The sequence below is a fragment of the Struthio camelus genome, chromosome 2 (genome assembly GCF_040807025.1).
Source record: "Struthio camelus isolate bStrCam1 chromosome 2, bStrCam1.hap1, whole genome shotgun sequence".
NCBI classification, from domain to species: Eukaryota; Metazoa; Chordata; class Aves; order Struthioniformes; family Struthionidae; genus Struthio; species Struthio camelus.
The window spans coordinates 85,704,856-85,717,354 of NC_090943.1; the positions used below are offsets into that span (position 1 = coordinate 85,704,856).

A 12,499-nucleotide genomic window follows, 5' to 3' on the forward strand; every position below is an offset into this window, starting at 1 on the left:
CAGACATACTAGACTGTCTTTACCTTTTGCCTAAAACCCGAAATGCAGCTAATTAGGATGGGATGTAGAATATGATATACATGCATGAATACTGAACACAAAACCAGACTAACCAGACTTTGGAATATGAATGCGATCCCTTCAGCATTTAAACACAAACATACACACACGAACAGCTAAGACTTCTGAAGAAATAAGAGAAGTCAGTCCATACTCAGAATTGCCGCTGCGTAGAATATTTCAGGAATTTAAAATCTGCTTATTCTAAATGGGAAAATGTCCAAATTCATGTGAAGATGCATCAGCTCTTTCTAAAATGAGACTAGAAGCACACATACAATAACAATGGGAACAATCTAAAAGATATAATCTGTACTGTAGTTAAAATATGTTTTTATTGGAATACAGAGTTAATCCTCAAAAGACAAAACGCAGAAGTTTCAAGAAACTAAACCATTGCCTAACACACAAGGGCTAAGTCACATGTGTTGTCCTTTCCTTACAGGAGAAGCTCAAAATAAAGGTCATAGACAGAATCCAACTATATGAATTCATGCTCATTTCAGGTATCAACAAGATATTGATGCAAGATTTCTACAGAAGAAATTAGGATAAATTTTACTGTGAGTGAGATACCCATCATCACAAGAGCTGAATAAGAACTGAGTTCAGGTCTTTTGGATTCATTCTCTCTATTGATAAAACATCCTTGCTGTCTGCAGCCAAATACCATCTGGTGAGCACTATTATGTGTGCAAACAAAGCAATCTGAGTACCACTAAACATGGCAATACTCACTCTGAACCAAGGAAGGCTAGTACCTAAAAGAGTCTGTAACCTATCCAGTAAAAGGTCTGATCATTACCTGCATTATACTGCTTCTAAATAAACAACGTTTTGAACTGTGAAATCTAGAAAATACAAATTCAAGTGCTTGCCATGAATACAAAATCAAGTGTTTGGGTTCCACTGTTGAAAGAAATACTATCTGAAATTGTTTTTCAGTATTTCAAATAGTGTAAAAGAGTTAAACAATTTATACTGTATTATCTACACCACTTTGTTCATTAGCCAATACAGACCCCATAAATTTGACGCAGCTATGTGCGTGAATAGTACATACTATTTCAAGTGATAATTATCCACTAAATATTAAAAGCTTCTCAGCTCCATGCACTTTACTCTGTCGAATAATGTCATCTCTTTTCATAGTGAGGAACCACACAAAATTCATCAAAATACACTAAAACCAACTCGATCGTTCTTTAATTGCCAGCACAAATGTTTTAAGATAATAGTGTAAAGGGATTACCATTCTCCTGTTCCTTGAGAGAAAAATAAAGACACGTGTATTATATGCATATGGTACCATGTTATTGACAACACTTGTTGTTATACGAACAGAGCAAACGTAATAACAAGGATGGAATCATTACCAATGTTCTGAAGGACTTTACATAATGAAGAGATTCATGATCATTCAAATACATGTAAAGAGGTGCAGTTAAATGACTTCATACCCCTAACACAGATAAGCATTCAGAAGGGAAGAAAAAGAGGAAGAATATTTACTAATACTATGTAGGTTCATGAGTCATAGAACAACAGTTCAGGTGCATAACCACAAAATAGCCTTTTCTCAAACTGCTTTTGACTAATAAAATTTTTATGAGCCACGGAAAAAGGAAAGCGATATTGTAGACTATAACACTTTTAAAAGGTGTTAGCACATGCCTGGTCTTTAGAATTTCTCAACCTAAAGACTTGTTGGATCCCCATATTTTCTAGGAATTTAGGTATCACTGTATGCCAGGAATACTAGTTACAATTAGTATTTCAAAAGGAAATTCAGCCTTTCCCTTTCAGACGCCAAGTCAACCATGTTTTCCATCTACTGTCAGTGAGATTACGTCTTATGGAACAAACTGACCAGGTTCATATCTTAAAAACTTGCAGAAATAGCAACTATTGCAGAGCTCACTTAATAAACAGAATACTCCTCACACTGTAAATGGTTTCAAGTTTACGCTCTCATTTTCCACCTCTGAAAACTGACATCTTCTGCAAACTTTATCTATCAGAGAAACTATCTGAATCTTCTTCTCATACAATAGTATTTGTCATGGTCATAAGCTTTTCAGACAAAACCCCTCTAGTTTATGTGAAAAATAACGAGATATTTAATGTGAAAAATCTACAGTGTCACTGTATCAGTAGTATCACCTCCTTCCCAGATTTGATGAGTCACCGACACAATGCAAAGCTATTCTCTTTTCCTAGGCATAATGGACAGAGAAAATAAAGAAAAAGAACTTCGAAAGTAAAAGAAGTAAACAAAGTGATTTCAATAAGATATATTCCACTCTCTGTTCCTCAGCAGTAGTCTAGTACTTGCACAGTAGTATAGTCTCTGCATACCCTCCAATACAAACTCATTATTTTATCATATCTCATTCACCTCTCAGACCTGTCCCTCAAATGTTACATATATTTCATCACTGACCAGGCAACAGAATGACTTTTTCTGTCAATTAAAAACAAACAAACCCCAAATTCCATCATCTTCACAACTAATTCTCTTTCCTGAGTATTACAGAGATCTGCATTCTTCTGTCTGAAGCTGTCACATCTTTCAGAGGATGCTTCACATCATACTTCACACTCAGAAGTTCTTCATGAGCATGTACAAAATTACTTCATTGTCCAATTTTAATCTCTCCTTTACTGCCATGATAAAAATAAAGTAAATATGGAATTATTATGTATCGTGCTTTGTGACAAACATGTTTTATTTTCTCTTATGCTTGACTCTGTCAGCAATCATTTGTTGTCCCCGCTAGCTTTGCTGGTGGTTCGGTCTCCTTCATAAATTTTCTTTCAACTCCAGCACAATTTGAGTTTTGGCTCTTTTGACATGTGCCCTTGAATAACGGCAGTACTATTACAACAAAATGAAAGCACCCACAAGTGGAGTTCTAGATTGCATGTCATCTTCATTGTAAAAGAAAAGCTACTGAATGAGGCAGAGCAGCACAGGAAACTGAAAGCATGGCTTTCCATTAGTGTTCTACAAAGGACCTGCGGCAAGTTTCCAGGTACCTGAGCAGCAGTAACATGACTGCTAATGAATAGTGAGGCCGTTAGCCATTGATTAGTTCCAATGGTAAGAGGATGTGAGATCAAATTTGTCATAAAATGTATGCAGAATGCAAAATTCTATTAGTAATTTTCTAACAATTTATTCCAAGATGTGTCTTTCACAACTTTGTAAAAGAAAGTATCTTCTTTCTCAAAGCATATTTACTTACACAGCATCAAAAACTTAACCGATTCACAGAGTTTAAATTGCTAAATATTGATTTCTCTTGAGTTTTGGAAACATGGCAACGAAATTTCCAGACTTGTAACTTTTCAGGTACGTCTACTGTACAAGGAAAGATAAAAATCTGTAATGTCATGTCCCTGTTGCTGCTACATGAAAGCATAGCACAAAGGTAGCAACAGAGTCCTTGGATGACATATCTGAATCGTCTCTACTGGCGCAAATGACTAAACTGTGCTGTTTATTTTTTCTTAAAGACTTCAAATGCTGTGTGAAGTCAGTAGTTTTATCTGTCTGACTGATGTTTACTGCCAATTACCAGGATGTATTTCAAGTTATTATAGCTCTTATTAAATAGCTATTATTATTATTAAAACTATCATATATAGTAAATTAAGAGCCAAAATGTATGTAGGATGATTGTCAACACATTTTAACGTTTCTTCTCGGCGAACTGTCAGCCTAACTCCTAATAACCTACCTGAACGCACTGTACTATCTACAGTTTCCTATGTTTACTCATTTGACACAAGATGCCCCCAAAACACCACAGATGCATCAGGGTCACTTGATAGTACTCTTGAGCTTTAATAGTTATAACCAATTCATCCAATATCCAAAAAAGTGAAATAGCTTGAACAACCCTGTTGTTCAGTACTTTCATATTCTTTAATGATCGAATTTTTATATCAGTCTTCTCCAATACATAAATCAAGATATTTCCAGGAAGGTACACACACAACAGCATACATGTAATTATGTTCAACTAGTAAATTCTGTTCACATTAAACTATAATGAATGAGTCACAGCAAATCCAACACACACTTTTTTTAATTCTATCACTGCAATACACCATGTATCATCCTATCCATGGCCTCTAGGTGGTACCATAATGCAAATAATATATGAAAAATAATAATTACAATGGCCTTAAAGCAAAATACTTCTTAAAACATTCATTTTTTGATCAGTTTCCCATCTCCCTGTGAGGATACAGGTACAATAGTGTGTGTGAATGCAATTTTTATGCTTTTATACTGTATTCGAGATTTCTTCCTTCCCTACTACACCTCTACATGGTTTCAAGTAATGAAGAGAGATGTTTAAGAAAATGCAATACGGTCGAAGAGAAAAGAAAATCTTTAAAGTTTCTCCAGTGTTATCTGAATCCAGGTGACACTCTGCTGAGCTTTGCTAGCATTTGGCAAAAGAATGACAAGCTTCACATATAAGCTTTTAGACGGGTACTTCTCTGTAACATTCAACTATTATGGATAAAGAAAACATTAACAACAGCTCCTCACAGTGAGCTCTCTGTAATTAGCTCGTGCTTTTACTCTAAGGAGCCAGTCAGACGTTACGGAGCACTTGCACCGAGACTGAGAAAGACTTTCCCAGCCTCACAGGAAAGAATTAAACACTCTGATCAGCCCGACTACTCAGAAGGAAAAAATTATTGAGGAGAACCAAAACCTAGAGCCTCAAGGAAACTGCACGTTCGAGAATTTGGCTTACAAAATCTCCCCATATGTTAAACCAAGTTCTTCTAGATGTCAACAGACTCACACTTGCAGCTGTATTCCTAATTCTCTACAGCAACACCTACACTGCATTTTCAGCCTCTGAATACAAAGTCTAATTTGTTTTTTGGGCAGGAAGGGTGAGTGATATAATAGAAGAAGACAGCACGTCAAATAAAGTGGGTCAGCAGTGAGGATAGTTAGAATTGTGCCTGGATTCGACTGAGATTTTTCACAATTAAACAAACATTTTTTGTGATATAAGTATGTCTCCACCCATCAACATTTCCACCTACGAAATTCCATGCAGTTGTTGACATAACCTAACGCTACCGCTTATTACTATACCAAGTAAAAACAGCCAAGAGTTTCAGGAGCTGATTTAAGACTCCGTACAAATTTTATGGTGTCAAACTGGATAAATCCATACACTCAAGATATTTCTGATCAGGAATATATATAGAGAGAGAGTTATTACAGTTTTACTAGATGGGAAGGACAAGAAAAATCCACATCATTTCCACGACTAATATTTTTAAGTAAGTAATAAAAGCCTTATGCTGTTACATTTTATTATGAGGTCACTTCAAAGCTGACCAGGTTTCCCTCTTGGGGAAAAAAAAAAAAAATCAAGTAAAACAGACAACCTGCTTAGGTTATTGCTTATGAGCATACTTGCACAGATTGACACTTGCTGAAGCATCAGTGTAGTGCCAGATATGTGCTTATTTTCTGTCCTTATATGTATACAGAAGCGCTGTATCTCAGACATCATTTTATGGTAAGAACAGATGAAGGATGACATGGAATGTCAACACCTTTCCATATGCTGTTTGCCTGAAAAAGCTGTGCTTCACATATATGGAAAATGTATCACGTACACATGGAAAACACTGCTCTTCAGCACTGGTGATCAATGGGGCTGTGAAAAGCTATGCAGTTTACGAGTCCGCCACCATAATCAGTAGGAGACCTTGCTGATGACCTCCAAGATGATTAAGCAACGAGGTAAAAACTATGTATTAGAAAAGAAAAGATTTCAAGTAGATTTCTAGGCATGATAATAATGAGCCTCAGAAGCTAAAATACATACTACATACTTCTTTTTACTATAAGATGAACAAAAATGTAAAACGTCTAGTAGCTCAAGCACGCATGAAATAGAAAACAGAAATATAGTCTTTGTAACCTTGTAAAAAGTACATGTTCTGAATATATAAACACGGAATTGCACTTCTGAGAAGGTGTAGTCAACTGCGATTCCAGTATGTGCTCTACAGGACAGCTAGAAATGCACTAGCAAACCACCAATGATTTAGCTAACACAAACCACCAATGATTTAGCTAACACATAATAGGAATCGTAACTGGTTAAAAGGCAACACAACGACTTTAGCTAGATATCTTTTTTCCAACTTCAACTAGTAACTCATCTCATAATCTAAAATGCTTCCCACTCCTCAAAAAAGAGGAAAAGGTGTAATTTGAAATGTCTCTCTCTGGCTGTACAGTATGAACCAGATTGCTGTAATCCAGATGATCTATATTTATGACTCAAAGTCAAGCAGAGAGGTAGGAAACATCGTAAACCATGGTAATTTACAGTAACACACATCAAACATCCAAATGACTTCATTATATAAACGATGATTGTTTTTCTTTCCCTATTTAGGCTCATTTACCTGACAGAGTAAATCAATACAATGAGCAAACACTGCGAAAAATGACAGAAGTGTTGGCATATGCTACTGAATGCCATCTGAGCAGCGTGAAACCAAGAGTCGAGACGCTAAGCGAGGTGCCTGCTGCCTACTACAAAGGCTCTCCTGAAAAATACAGCTTTCTTTATACCCGTCAGTTGCCCTTCCTTTTGTAGATGAAAAAAAACAATATGAAAATAACCAATATGTCCACAGCCAACATCATTCAAGTAAATCTTATTAAAGCATAAGCTAAGATCTATCCTAATGCAACATTTAAATACTTAGAAGATAAAAGCACAAGCAAATAAGGATCCGCTCTGCAGAGGACTGTTTCATTACGGCAATTCGAAAATATTCTATACATAAATAGTAATCACATTTACTCAAAAATGATTTTAAATACACTTTCTGTAAAAAGGCCAAAAAGGCTTGACTAACATATTTTCTTACTTTTGTATCCGCTATTTGCAAGAAAAAAGGCTATGCCAGGGCATGTCAAAATTAGTTTTACTGAGATTAGAAAAGAATATACCATTTTATGCCGTTATGGATTTTGAGTGTACAAAGTAAAACAAGAGATTTTTAAAAATAAGTTCATCTACAGTAGATTGGCTTTACATTTTTTTCCGCATAAAGGTGGATAAAGCCATACGAAGGTTTTCTGTATACTGACGTTCAACTTCCAGTTCAGATTTCAACTGGCTGCAGCTCTCCCTTCAAAATGGCAATGTTTCACAGCAGCAACCGGTCAGAGAAAGTCATTATATCTACTTTTTTCTTACATCAGAAGATACTTTGAATAGTGTCAGTCATGCAAACTGAAGTAATACGTAATCAAGCAATGTACAAGCTTGTTGATTTAACAGTACTTTGCAATTAAGATTTTTCTCAACATAACTATGAAATAAAAACATGCCCCTAACTTGCAAATCAAGATGTTACGTGCAACAATATTAGATGAAATTTCTTATTTAAAATATTTTACTCATTCTGAATAGAAGCAATCTTTTTGTTTTGCTTGTTTATAAGAAACAGTAAACTTAATTTTCTACGTTTTGCACTTTTCACTGAGGATATAAAGATATAATGAAAAGAAACTCAATCACTATGGCAAAAATTTGTAGGAGGACACAAGAATAAATATACCTGACCTTATGTTTAGTTCTTTTTTCCTCAGTCATTTAAAGTCTCATATCAGTATTTTTAAGAATATGAGAATTCTGATTTAGTTAAGCAGGTCACTGTCACTATGTAGTGGCCCAAAAGAAGAAACCAATAGATTGTAAAAAGTAATGGATAACACCTATTTCAATTTATATAAACATATTCAATTTCCAGCATCTAACGAGACTGTGAGAAAATAACTTTCCTCCTGAAATTATATGCATCCTATTTGTTATTAACTCACAAAAAAGTATTCTTTTTCAATCTTATAAGTAAATTTCTTGAGGAAGACAGTAAATTATTTTTTTTGCTTATGTGCTTAGTAATTTTTGCATATGCGCTTCAACAGTTAGCTATTTCCCATTAGGATCAGAAATATTTCTTGTTTTGAAATCCCTTTGAATTTTCATATTCTAAGCATGTATAACCGAAGGTTGGTAATTTAGCAAGAAAATTCAGAACAACTGCAGTTCTGCAGTAATCTCCCATAGAGCATCAAAAAAGTTGCAATGATCTTCATTACAGCTAAGCTGCTAGCTTATCACGATATTTGCAAATACAACCATCCTGACACAGGGAAACTGTTACAAGCAACATATCTTTGAAAATTCTCTCTTTCTTAGTATCTAAATGAGAACTTCCAAAAACTCTAAATTCAGTCAGTGCTAGGTGCTAGTATCTTAAAAATACTGCCTAAAGACTTTTAAAAATATAATCACACAGCTGAGCTAAATCTCCCAGTTGTAGATTCTTGCTACAATATTCGTCCCCATCTATTACCTTTTGACTAACCAGTGTAATAACGGAGGAGATTTTTAATCAAAGAATTATCATTACAATAATTCGATATGGAACTCAGATCACGTATCATTCATTTATATACATATATTTCCTTTTCACTTCTCCAAAGCCACCAAGTTTTTCTTCAGTTTAGTTACATTTTCCATCGAGTTACCAGGGAATTACTTTTGCCTTGATCTTTCCTCTGCTCTGGGAAAGCGTTGCATAGCTTCCTAAGGCCTACTCTAATTCCAACTAAAACACTAGCAAGCCCTGCCAAAGATTGATTCCCTATGAGATGGGGTATAAACAAACTGAAATTGCAGTTAAGATTAAAACAAAAGATATGCATTTCAGCTAATTCCTGAGATAATTACTCGGTTTAAAGTGCTACCAAAGGAATCCTCCTGGGCCTGTATTAGACCGCTTCTTTGCTGTGGTGACAGTGTACACTGAGGACGGCTCAGTCTTCTTTCCTTTCCTTTCTTGCCTGGCTACTGCTACTCGTATATCGTAATATATATTATAATTAATGATACAAATTGTCAGTAGATATTTTCCAGATCATTAGCTAGGTTCAAATTTTGAGATAAAGGCACTTCTTTGTTTTGTTCCTCACACAGTGTAAGAATTGGGGGATTTTAATTTACTACAATGCCATCCTTAGTCAACATACTCATTTTTCTTTGAAAAATCTGGCATCCCAAGAACATCCAAATGCACCAAGTAGAAATTTAATCCTACTTCCAGTGCTAGTAGAATGAGTTACAGTCCTCCTTCTTTCTCATTATGTCCAATAATGAAGGACTGAAGAATTTGGCATTTGCTTGAACATTCAGAGCTTCTAAGAAATGTAAAAAAACTCTCTAGGGCCTCCCAACATTCAGGCATGCTGCCCAGCACGTTGCTGCATACCTAATGACCGCTGCAAGATGTTTTTTCCTCCGCTCATGCTTTCATACAAATCCTCAGCCCAGTCTATGTGAAGACTTTCATCTTTGGAAACTGGAGAGCACGCTGGAGATCCCAGCTTGTGGTAACCTCCAATTACTCATAACACAAGCCAGGTCAATGTCTTCCACATATCAAGTTTTTGGGTTTTTTTGGTTTATATGTATATATTTAAAAAATACAGTAGCCTAAAAAATTATTATAAATGATATACTTGTAGAAGCCAAAAAGGCTTAACCTGTTTACTCCAAGGCTAACACTGGAGAACACTCTCTACAGTCAGCTGAAAGTGAGAAAATACGTTAGTCAAACCTTTTTGGCCTTTTCACAGAAAGTATATTTAAAATCATTTTTGACCAAATGTGATTACTGTTTATGTATAGAATATTTTCGAATTGCCGTAATGAAACAGTCCTCTATAGAGCGGATCCTTATTTTATCTTCTTTATCTTATCCTGCTGTTGGGGAGCACTGCTAGTTTTTACAGTCAAACTCTACTTTGGAGTTAGGTCCAACAGAACTCATTTCTTTCCCTCTCACTCCTGCACTTTTGAAAATAACTTCTAACCTATCCAGAAGATATTTTTGACATCTTGACACTCTTCACTCTTTGGCATTACTTTCAGCATTGTTTCATTTGTTCAGATATTATTTTGTTAGACCAGGTTAGACTTCAGTAGTAAACAGCCACTTTGGGGCTTGGGATGACAGAATGGAGAAAGGAGGAAAAAAAAAAAAAACTTTCTTCTAAAGATGTAATGTTAAAAATATCTCTCTGGAAAAAAAAAAAAATCAAAGATTTTCCCAAAAAATATTTTTCACAAATTTTAGTTGGTAAATCACCTACTGCCCAGGAATCATATATCTGAAAAGCAAATACGACCTTACAATTCATGAGCCTTTTATCTTGGTCATGTCTTGTGGATAATTTTATAGATTTAACAACTGAACCTTCCCATATCACGTCAAGCACACTGCATACACTGTAAAGAAAGAGGCTAAAACAATGAATCTTCGATTCTGTTCCAGCCTTTGTCACCTACTTGCTGGCAGGTTTCCTACATCGTGCTTCTCTGTAGGCTTATTTAGCTGCCCGGCATTACTGAGTTGTGCCACCACCGAAACAGAATTACTTAGTATAGGAAGTTAGGCGACTGTGAAAGTACCGATCAAAGTCTACATCTTCCTGCCTGTGGTATTTTCAGTAAGGCCATAACATGAGGTAGGCATACTCAGTATCTGCTCTGAGAGTTTTTTTTTTTTTTTAATTAAAATATGCCTGCTAGGAAACTTAATTTGATGTGCATATCAAACTTTCTGTGATTACAATGACTGCAACATATTTGTATTATGAACAATTGTAAACTAAGAGCAAAGCTAAACTGTTGTGCCTAAGGTACAAAACTGGCTTAATCCAGGGAAGAACTCTCCAAGGATTGTACCACTTCCAATCAATCGGTTTCCAGCATCGACTGAAAAAATAAATGAAAGTGAAACAATTTCTCAAAGCAGTCCAATATGCAGGCCATAGCCTTTTTCTCTGTAATAACTAGACTGGTACATTTAGCTTCAAGACTGGTTCTCCCTCACCTAAGATTGCTTCATGAGTTGACTCTAACCCTACATATTAAAATTTTAGAACTACACATTAGAACTTAGCACGCCTCTACAGATCTATAGAAAATTGTTAGATAAATGATGAATATAAATAAAAAGGGCTCTTACAATTAAAAAAAAAAAGAAAAAATCGAGTGAGATATGAAAAATACAGTGACCATGAGTGTCTTTCCATGTGCGTACTTTTGGTATGTATTTACCAGAAAGGAAGTCTTCATATGAACACAGGTAACCATACAGACACATACAAATACATATTCACCTTAAATGAGACTCTTTTCCCTTCCTGAGTAAGCTTACATTCCCAAGCAATACGCTAAAGAATATCTAGCCATATTGCCGCTATAACAGTACTGCAAACAACGATGACCAGCACCTCACAGCTTCTAGGTAACACGTGGCTACAAGTTTTTTGGGGAGAGAATAAAATAGTATTTGGGCACAACGGACGTATCAACTGTCCTAGCTGCAGATCTAATCATGACTTTTGACAGCAATGACACAGGCCTCCAGATACTAGAAAATACTTGAAAGAATTCCCCAGTACAAGAGAGACATGGCACTACTGGAGACAGTCCAGCGGAGGGCTGCAAAGATGATGAGGGGACTGGAGCATCTCTCATGTGAAGAAAGGCTGAGAGAGCTGGGCCTGTTGAGCCTGGAGAAGAGAAGACTGACAGGGGATCTCATCAACGTGTACAAGTATCTGAAGGGGGAGGGGGGGGGTCAAGAGGATGAGGCCAGTCTCTTCTCCGTGGTGCCCAGCAACAGGACAGGAGGCAGCAGGCAGAAACTGAACCACAGGCAGTTCCATCTGAACCTGAGGAAAAACTTCTTCACTGTGAGGGTGACAGAGCACTGGACCAGGTTGCCCAGAGAGGTAGTATCTTCCCTGGAGATATTCAAAACCCGTCTGGATGTGATCCGGGGAAATATGCTCTAGAGGACCCTGCTTGAGCAGGGAGGTTGGACTAGATGATCTCCAGAGGTCCCTTCCAACCTCAACGAGTCTGTGATTCTGTGATTCCAAAATTTCCAGAAGAAAGATTTCTACTCATGCGCCCAAACTATTCTTGAGTTACAGGGTATGCAATATTCTTGACTTCACTGATGCTGCATCAGGTATTAATCAGCAAAATTCCTGGTTCATTATCTTCAAAGTTAATTTCAGGGAGTTCTGTTCATTAAGCAGAGTTCATTCTCCCATTCTCTAAGCTGAAACTGAGCAATTAAAATAAAAACTAATCCCACACTGAGAGGTCACTGCCCACTTGCTCACAAGATAAACATATATTGTTATGAGTAGGGACAACTTGCATTCGGGGCTGAGGGAAGAAGAAAAAATATTTCTCAAGTGAAATCTATGGTATGCTTTGCTAGTTCTCCACTGATCTCTTCACCTACTTTTAAACCTACATAGTTGTTACTAGATACTGTTTTT

The 12,499-nt window shown here is 36.3% G+C and overlaps 1 protein-coding gene across 19 annotated transcripts in view; it reads right to left on the bottom strand.

The window, feature by feature from the left end:
- The window catches only part of CDH18 (cadherin 18), a 562,593-nt gene that overhangs the window by 236,409 nt on the left and 313,685 nt on the right, over positions 1-12,499 (bottom strand). The window lies entirely within an intron of this gene.